Below are 10830 nucleotides of genomic sequence, written 5' to 3'. Positions count from 1 at the left end.
ATTATGAAAATACTTTTATTAAACTCTAAAAATTTTAATTTATTTTTACAAAAATTCTCATAATTTATATAAAATTATATAAATAGTTATGATTATTTAAAGATTTAAATTATGTATGTTTTAGCAAAACCGACAACATTACGTTTAACGAACTGACCGGTATGTTAAAACGTCAAAAGTGGTCAAATATCATAGTTTTGAAGGAATTTGATAAAAACAAACTTTCTACGCCGGACAGTTTGGGTGGATTGTACACGTTTTGTACGATCAAATCCGTATGAAAACGGAAACGAACCCTGCGACCAATCTAGATACTGAAACCCTAGATTTCTTTTATAAATCAAATCATTATATCAAATAGAATGTTTACTTAAGTTTGTGTTATCTTACCTATTTTTGAAGCGCGTAAAGGATCAACTTGGCCAGACACAGAAAACGGTGAAACTGAGTCAATCTAGTTTTAAACATTTCATAATGTACAGCGTCACAATCTAAGACTACTGACTCGGTCTGGCCTTAACAGCCATACCTAGACTAGTTATACAACCCGATTTAATTTAAACAATGTACTAGTATTAACAATATTATACCGATTATAGGAATCAAGCTATAATGGAAGCACACTTGCTACCGATACATATTACCAGTTCGAACTACAATAAGGTGAGTTTCATGACCCAACTTTCTAAACTGTTTTACAAACTTTTGGGGTTGAAATCATGTTTACATATACGTATGTACTTGAAAACTTTTTATAATGTGAATTATATAAGTGCTAACACTTGAAAGGCCTCCCACACGAGTGATTAACTACGAGCCGAAGGCATGTGAATTGTACTATTGGTATGACAAACCCAATTGACAGGGCCGAAGGGGTATGCCTTAAAATGTTTTTACAATTGCACATGACCATGAAAACCTTTTGTAACATGCTATGTGGTGTTAGACATAGTACATACTTTAGGCAAATAGAGCCAATGTGGGCATAGGAAGTGCGCGGGCAGTGTAGGCCACGTTATAGAAGCTGGTCAAAGATTCACTCGTGGCTTTGTATAATTACATCGCATACTTAACATGAATACTATGATTACGTATACTAGTTTTGTTCTAACTTGTGAAACTCACCAACTTTTTGTAGTTGACACGTTTTAACATGCTTTTCAGGTGAGCAGAAGTTGGAATAAATTGCTTATCTGCTTTGTGCTAAGAATGAGACTGACACATTGTAGATAGACGCAAGTATACTAATAAAGAATAAACTGGTAGAAGAATTGGTTATGTGTATTTCACCTAGTTTGTAAGCTTAGTACAAAACAATTTAACATGATGTAAATTAGTTTGTAAATTTTTTTTATACAATGTGGTTGATACCAGAGGTATCTGTTACATTCCCGTATTACGCTTCAGCAATTATTTAGTCGGGGTGTGACAAATACGGATACACAAAGTTAATGAACTAGATCGATTATGAAAGCTCAATAATTATAGTTAATATTATACCCCTTTTTTAATCATAATATAATATTATATATAATGGTATTATATATTGTTAATTGCATATAAGTCTATGAAAAAAAATACATCTTCAAAAGTAAATATTGTTTTACTTTTGTTAGTTTGTTAAATAATAAAATATTTATAAATAAAATTTGCTTATAATATATATATATATATATATTAAAACATAAATAATAGTTTACATGTTATTATATATATATATGTTTATATACATATATGTTTACATATACGTTCATACACGGACAAAAGATGTGAGAAAACAAGTGTTATATAGTCGGTTTTTAATAAAATAGTTTTATTTAATTATTATTATCAATAATATATTAAGTAATTGGTTTAAAAATAAAAAATAAACAAAACACTAAAAATCTGGGGTTGACAGGGGCCAAACCCGCGACCTGCCCCCAGTGACTCATATGTTTCAACCAGCTGGGCTAACCAGCTTAATTAAGTGTTTTTAAAAGTAAAAATCAAAAATAACCAGAAAAATCGGGGGTGGCAGGGGGGTCGAACCCGTGACCTCCGCCCCACAATTCATACGTTTAACCAACTTGAATGCATGTGACTTGAAACCAAAAATGATTCCCATTAAATGTATACAGAAACAGTAAACGATCAGTTGAGCATAAACCCTAACAAATCAATTTGATCATTCCCCTCGAAATTAATCAAATTGATATTGGGGCTTTTGATCAGTGTGATATCGCGACTCTAACCATGTGTTTAATTACCTCGTATGATGGCCGGAGAGGGGCTAACGAAACAGAACAGAAGCCGCCGCTGAAGGTGTATGAACGAGCTACTAAACTGAGTTAAAAATTTAATTGATTAGGGGGCTAAGGACGGCGACGAGTTGAGTATAATTGGTGCGAGTTTAATTACGTTTATATGTTCGTTTATATAGAAAACGATATTAGGGTTAGGGTTTCGAACGGTTTAGTTAAATATGGAAGAATGGATCCGAATTGATATTGTTAACTCGTATAGGATGTCGGTCTAGGCCGAAATTGATAATTACAAAAGATATGCAAGATCAATTTCTACAATTAAACGGAAATTATTGTCCAAGTATTTGTTAATTGGATTCGGGTTCAAGAAAACCCACTTAGATAATGATATGGGTAAAAGGATATCCAGATAACGAAATGGGTTATAATATATTTACAGTTTGGACCTTGAAGTTTGAAGTTGGATACAAGAAGGTTAAAACTATCTAATTTGGGTTAAAAGCGTAAAAACAATAAAGGTTAGTTATAAATAATTAAAAAAATTTGATAATAAGAATATATTAATAATTAAAAATTTTTAGACTCGATAATCGCAATATATTTAATAACCCGAACATCGAACGAGTTGGGTATTTATATAAATTAGAAAACCCGAGTTGTTACAAAACAAATTATGAATGAAAATTAGTTGGTTTGGTAAAGTGATTACAAGAAGTAAATATAGGTTGTAAGCAATTATAATGAAGCGAATCACCCAAAACTTTCAAGCTCCATAAGAAGTTTCGATAGTAGTACTCTATGGACTCGAGTTTATGCAATAACAATGGTCATTTAGGTTGATCAAAACAAATTCATAACGAAAGACATCAATATTCGTCAATCACAAGTAAATGGTGCAAGAGAACCTTCAAAATATGAATTATGACAATTATCATCTTAACACAAATAAAATTAAAGCAATTATCATCTTATGAGGAAAATTGTAAGGCCCTGGTCCCGATGCCTTACTTTAGCGTTGGATTTACTCATAAACACAGTTCTAATTATCAGAGTAAATTAAAACTTTTCACGGAATAATTAAAAGTCAACCATATATTACATAACATCCAAATCTTGTCTTAACATCATTCAAATTTGTCTTTCAAAATAAAAACATAACAAAACATAACATCATAACATTCTTCTTAAGATGCTAGCCTCTTAAGTCCAATGCCACATGTCTCCCTCAAAGTCTCCCTCAAACCAGCTGTTTTAACCTATTTACATGCGTGCATACTAAAAGTCAGCTACGCTGAGTGAGTTCTAGTTAATCAGGCAACACACATTACATTCACACACACACACACATACACACACACACACACACACACTTATATATATATATATACATACATGAAGGCACATCTTTAATACTTAATCTACTTACTTTTCATTATTCACATATATACATTCTTTCATTCTTTCTTATTTTATCTTACTATACATACATTATTATCTCTACATTTTAAAGAGCTTTTCACCCTATAACCTCACAGATGTTATTAGGGTCTGCCACCCTTCTTTCGCATATATTATTAGGGTCTACCACCCTACTTACACAGATATTATTAGGCTATGTCACCATCATTTCATAGATATTATTAGGGTCTACCACCATACTCTCACATATATTATTAGGGTCTGCCACCCACTTAACCATACAACCATCCTCTCAGATATTATAATGGTATGGTCCTGCTTCCATGCAACCATACATACATTTCTTATTATACAAACACATACACACACAACCCCCCCCCCCCCCCACACACACACACAAACACACATACATACTCCTAACCTTTGCTACATTCGTACATAATTCATATATCATGCATAAGTCCTTCACATAGCATTCACTTACCACTTAAGATAAGTGTATTAACTAATCACATAGGAGTATGCACACATCCATGAAAAATATAACAGAGAAAGGGGCTAGAAACTCACATGAATCCTGTTTCTTTTGGAGTTAACTGTAACATCTCTCCTTAGTTGCGCACGGCTAACTATTTAACAATTATAAACATCACCTAACTACTCTTAAACAGATCATATTTCTAAGTTAGTGAATCCACTAACCAACGGGAGTCCAGGGGCAGCGCCCCTGGCTGGGGTTAATCCAATTAGAAAAATGGATTTTATGATTATGAGTCGAGTCTGAACGAATCAAGTCTAATCGCGTTGAGTCGAGTCTACTTTATTCGATTCAAGCAACCCAGGAATTCGATTCAGACCAATTTTTTTACCCTTTTTTCTATCATTACTTTCCTCTAACCCACCAAGGCCCTTTCTACTACTGGAACGATTCATGGCCATAACGACTCCATTTTCTTTCTTTTAAATGATCTGAATGGTACCCGGTTGACTCCGTGACGCATCCGTTAACTTGTTCTTTACTAACTTTACGTTTTTCTTACTAGTTAAGGTCTGATTTGCCTTCTTATCAAATCTTAAGACAAACCGACATCTATAACCTAACCTTTACATTAAAAATGTACCTTTTTGGGTTTCGATTTTGCTTCGGATATGATTCAACATGTGAATCTATACGTGTTCTATGCTTGACTACGGAAATTAGCTGCAAACCACCCTGTATCTTGTCCGGATTTGAATTTGGAACTTGAACGAAGAAGAAGTGTTTGTTTGTGTTTTTTGATTGTGTGGAGGCAAATGTGAAAATGAGGGTTTAGGGTTTTTGAGAGGTTTAACGGGTTTATATAATATATGTCCATGGACCTTAAGGCCCATAACCATTCCCTTAATCCATCCTTTATTTCCAATCCCATAACTCAATTTATTATTATTTAACTTAACTAAATAATAACACACCATTAAATAGACAAAAATTATTTTATTTAATATTATCCAGAGTATGATGTTACAAAAATAACGCAACAAGATCTAAACAACACAAGTTCTTAACAATATAAGATTACACGATTTTTCTTTTTCAAACCAAATGTTTACATTAATTGCATCTCAATTCATAAGCATGAAATAAATAATAGAACTAACAAAACTTTGCACCAAGGAATGGTTATGGTTGGATTAGCCGCTTATGTTTGTGGAAATCATCTTTAGTTCCTTATATTTCGGTTTAGGATGTTCAATTAGACTTCAATAATCCCTTTCAATGATGTGTAAGCTCCCAAACGACATGGGAACTAAATATTCTCGAACAGGAGTTGAAACCTCCAATTAGACTTAGTCAAATAATAAGTTTCCACAAAATCCACACGCGAAACCGACATTTAGCATCGATGACGCTAATTTTGGCCTTGGGGACGCCATGTCCATGATGATATGCTCGTTTGCTCTATCCAACGCCGAAAATGTGTGGGTCATTACCCCCATTGGCTTCAACGATGCCACAAGTGGCATCATAGACGCCAAACCCCATTTTCTTCCACTTTGCTTCCACAAAACCATGACCAATATTCCTGAGACTTCATACCACTCGATCGCATGCTCCAATTATGTCTTTAACGTGCTAGAACTTGGAAACATAAGCATGATTGACTTACCATAATTACAAACAATCAAATAACAACGAAAATATAAACAGTGAAAATACAAGAGATATAATCGATAAGTCAATTTCAAAGTTATGCTTTCTCCTTCCTTTGTTATATACTAAGGTCAAGTTATCCGGGGCGGGGGGGGGGGGGGGGGACAGAAATGAGAAGAATGAGAAGGATTTGTGGCAAAAAAAAAACAATCAAAAATATAATTTAAAATTAATAAAAAAAGAAAAAAGTAAAAAACTATAATATTTTCTCTATCTTCCTCGATAAAAAATATAAGACATAATGTTGAAGAAAAAAATATCGTTTTGGCTTTTTACTTATTAATGTGTTAATTTATTCATTTTCATTATTGATTGTGCATTTTTTTCCTTGACATTGTGTCTTTTTTTTATATTGTGTTATATTACTCAATGTTGTGTTGTATTTTCCGCGGCATTGTATTATATTTTGCTACCTATTATGCCTTTTTTTGTATTTATCGTTGTGTTTTTTTTTGTCTATTTTCGTCATTATGCCTTTTTTTGACATTGTCTTTCTTGTCTTTTTTTTGAAATGAGAAAGACGAGAGAAACATTTTAGTTTTTATTTTTATTTATATTTTGGTTTACGATTTTTATTATTTTTCTTGATTTTTATAATGGATTTTTTTCATCTTTTACCACAAATTCTTCTTGCATTTCTCATTTTTGTCTACTTTGTGTTTTAATATTTTCCGTCTATACTATTCAATACGATTTTTTTAAGGTTTAGATGTTGATATTTGATTTTGTTGTATCAAATAATTTATTTTAATTAGGAAGAAGATCGAGTGCTTAACATATATATTTATGTTCAGATGGTAAAGTCAAAAACTATATGCCATATTTTGCTAGTATAATAATTTTGTACGAGAAAGAATTAAAAAACATGTCAAATTGGATTCCACAAAATATAAAATTCTAATATTTCATGTGACTATGCATGAAAATGATTTGATGGATCTATCAGTTGCAAGGTTATTCATTTATTAATTTACCATGTTCTTATCTATATCCGTAACTATTTAAATAGTAAGATTCCAACTAGGGCTATAAATTAACCAAATGAATAATGCTACAAATTAACCAAAATAAATACAAACAATGTCTTTTTCATATTCATTTGTTAAAGAAATAATATTTTTTTGACGGTTCACATACACTTACTGTGACATTCGTGAAAAAACGAGGTACACCTTATTTGCAACATAACGAGTAAACAGTTAACCGGTTATTTCGTATCGAGTAAATGATTAACCGAACGATACTGAGTATGACCCGAAAATATCCGGGGGCCATATACAAGCGATATATGTATTATAACAACTAAGATATTGATATTATAGCCCTATTATGTGCAAAACCACTTAAACGAAAAGATTTATGTTTAATGATACACCGTGAACTTAAACACGATCGTTAGTACCAAAACAAACATTGTATCATCAGTCAAGCCAAAAAAAGACTTATAGAACACTTATATTTAACTAGTTTTAGAGTCCATGTAACACACGGGATTATCCAAATTATAAAATTACAAGTAAAGAAATAATTGCATAATTAACGTAGATGAAAAAATATATTACATCTATGCTTGTATCTATACTATGTGTATATAAATTGATTTTATTTATATAACAAATTATTTTTTTAAAATGAACTTAATAAAATAATACACGTGCAAAAACGTACCCGATAACGTTTTTTATTGAAACTTTCGTTGTCAGTATCAAATATGTATAATTGAAAGAATTCAGGAAGAAGATTTCTCATACAATAGGAGTTCTAACCACTCAACCTCAATAATGAAGGAGCTTTACCTTTATTGATGTAATTTACAACCCATAGAAGGAAAGAAAAACATTAAATTATAACGACAAATGTTTTTAAAAAGTATGTTTTTCTGAGATAAACCAATAAAAAGATTTTGATAAGTTTGACAATAAAAAAAAGTAACATATTAACCCATTAAATTTTGTGAATATTTTGCTTCATTTGAGCATAGTTTTGCATGACATTCTTCCAATGTTCTGATCACCATTGAAGGGAAAGTTAATGCTGACATAAATGTTTCAAAATTGATATAAGCTAGAAGAATTGATAGGCGGGTGGCGTGTCGTAAGTGTTCACTATTTATTCTTAAATTTTAATATTGAGGGGAAAATAGGTAATTTACCAAATTTCGAACCCTTTTGATATTTTCCACAAATGTCCTTGAAAATAAATTTGAAACCCAAATCATGTTTAAACTTCTAACTTTCAACTGTTTGACATTTCAAGTCAACACTTTGAACTCGTAACAAATTTGACGAGAAATCTATTTGCATTTTCAAACTTTTAAAAATACTAAGATTTCTCATTTTTGACCCATAACTTGACTGAAATGTATTTAACTTGTACCAAACAATCTATTTATCAATTTTTTACTGTAAAAACCAAATTTAAGTTCCACAAAACCCGAAATAATATTTAATAAAATAAACCAAGAAATTAAATATGATAAACTTTGTTATATATGAAAGTGATTGGTATATATTTACTAAACTAGGGTATAGCCCGTGTTATACACGGGTGGAAAACATGTCATCAAACATAATAAATTCAAACAACAAATTCATGCAACACAAAACTTCTTCAAACTTTCGGACCAAAACGTTAACCATTTACATTGTCTAGATATTAAATGTTAAAAGTTATAATAAGTTAATGTACATCGAACAACCAAAAAATATCAACAAAAGACATAAACATGTTCTTTCATATTAAACCACCATCAACTTCTTCAAACATTCTATCAAAAGAAACTCATTTTACTTCACCACCTAAAAATATAATAAAACAATAGCATTTAAATTAAATATACCATAATAACATATTTAATAATAAGTAACATTTGAACATTAATAAAGTTATTTTTATTAAATTGTTGTTTTTATTAAAACAAAATAACATATAATAACAAACAAAGTAAAATGACAACATAAAACATCTTTCAAACTTAAACCATTAAACCAAAAAGATATATAAAACTTTTTTTTGGCCGTGATTTTATAACTAACAAATTTGATACTATTTCAAAACAACCTGTTTTGAAATATTTTCAAAAAAGTTACAAAATATAAAAAAATTGGAACTAGTCAACTTTAAAAAATTATGAATTTTTTTTTATTTTTGACCAATCTTGCAACAAACTTTTAAATCACTGACATTAATATTTTGTTAAATTTGCAAAACTTAAAAACGTTTTACAATAAATGAATTCTCAAATAACTCTAGAAAGATTAAAAAATTTTATGTTGACTTTGAAAATAATTAAAGCAGAAAAAATATGACTAACTAATTTAGAAATAATTACAAAAATGAAAATCAAATTGGTTAATTTGAAAACTTCAAAAAATTACGAAAAGATTTTGAAATGAGTTTAAAATTATGGAGAGTATTAAAACCTTTAAAAGGTTGGTCAAATTCCAAATTTAAAAACATAAAAAAGGGTTGTTCATTCGGTTTTTAAAAAAAAATAAGAAATGTCAAACTTTATAAAGTGTCATAATTGGAATCTTAAATGTGTATAACTCTAAAAATGTAAACTAATATGAATGGTCAAAAACGATTTAATATGAATGGTCAAATACTTAAATCGGTCGGAAATTTATTTAAGTTATAACTTATTCATTTGGTTTTTTTAACAAATAAAGAAAGTCAAAAAATATAAATTGTAATAATGGGATAATTATGTTATTATTTCGGTCAAACCACAAATTAAGGAATGAGTTTATAAAAATGAAAAAAATTAAAAACATAAAAAAGGGTTGTTCATTCGGTTTTTAAAAAAAAATAAGGAATGTCAAACTTTATAAAATTATAATCTTATAAATAAGGAATATACATGAATATTTAAAAATATATATACATCAATATTAAAAAAAATTTAAAAATACATCTTATTAACTAATGTTCAATCCATGCAATTAGCTTATATGAGTCGGAACAATAACCTGAAATGATAAAGTCAAATATTAATAGTCATATTATGGAAGATTTTAATTATAATTTTATAACAGGGAAATTTAATTGTCTTACTGGAAAAACAAAATAGTGAGAATGACGATGGTATCTCTGATTTTTATTTAGAAGGTAAAATGAAATATTCCGTACATCAATCGGTACAATAACCTGAAATAATTAAGTTTTGTTATAACATTAATATTATGGAAGATTTTAATTATAATTTATAACCGGAAAATTTAAATTGGCCTTACCGGAAAAAGAATAATGATAATGTCCATGGGTGAAACTGATTTTTATTTAGAACCTAGATGAACATGTAAAAAAACATGAAAAATATAAAACTACAAATAAATATAAAACAACCATTGTTATAGGTATAACACATGAACGGAAAAACTTACCGGAAAAACGTAAATACGTAGAAATATTAGCTTCATACCTAAACTGATTTTAAAAAAATCAGTTAACAATGATAATAAAGATAAAAAGGTTAGATCTACAATAACCGGAAGAAAATATGATGTTGCCGGAAAAAGATATAACATTGTCGGAAAATCATATAACATTGTTGGTCATTAGAGTATAATATATAACTTTACCGGAAAATGATTAATCTCGATCTACATTACCGGAATATAGAAGATGGTGGATGTTGAAGTTAGTAAGCCGAGAGAGAGAGAGAGATTAAAATGATTAGGGTGGAAAGCTCTAAGGTTTAAATATAGTGTGTGAGATGACACGTGACAGAATATTAGAGCACATGAGAATGGAAACATGCTGACTGGATTACACATGTGGACAGCCTAGAAGAAGGCCATGTGTCCACATTGTATTGCTTTAATAGTATTTAAACATTAACCGAAAAAATTAATTGATAGATTCAAAACGTTTATTTATAATTTATAAATTTAAATGACAATAGATAAATGGATTGATTTTTAAAAAATGGATCAACTAGCATAGATTTATGATTTAATAATTAAAAAAATT

Source organism: Bidens hawaiensis, unplaced genomic scaffold (genome assembly GCF_021521415.1).
Source record: "Bidens hawaiensis isolate Kalapana, Puna unplaced genomic scaffold, B.hawaiensis_p1.1 tig00062975_1, whole genome shotgun sequence".
In the NCBI taxonomy this organism is placed as follows: domain Eukaryota; kingdom Viridiplantae; phylum Streptophyta; class Magnoliopsida; order Asterales; family Asteraceae; genus Bidens; species Bidens hawaiensis.
This window is presented reverse-complemented; position numbering follows the sequence as displayed.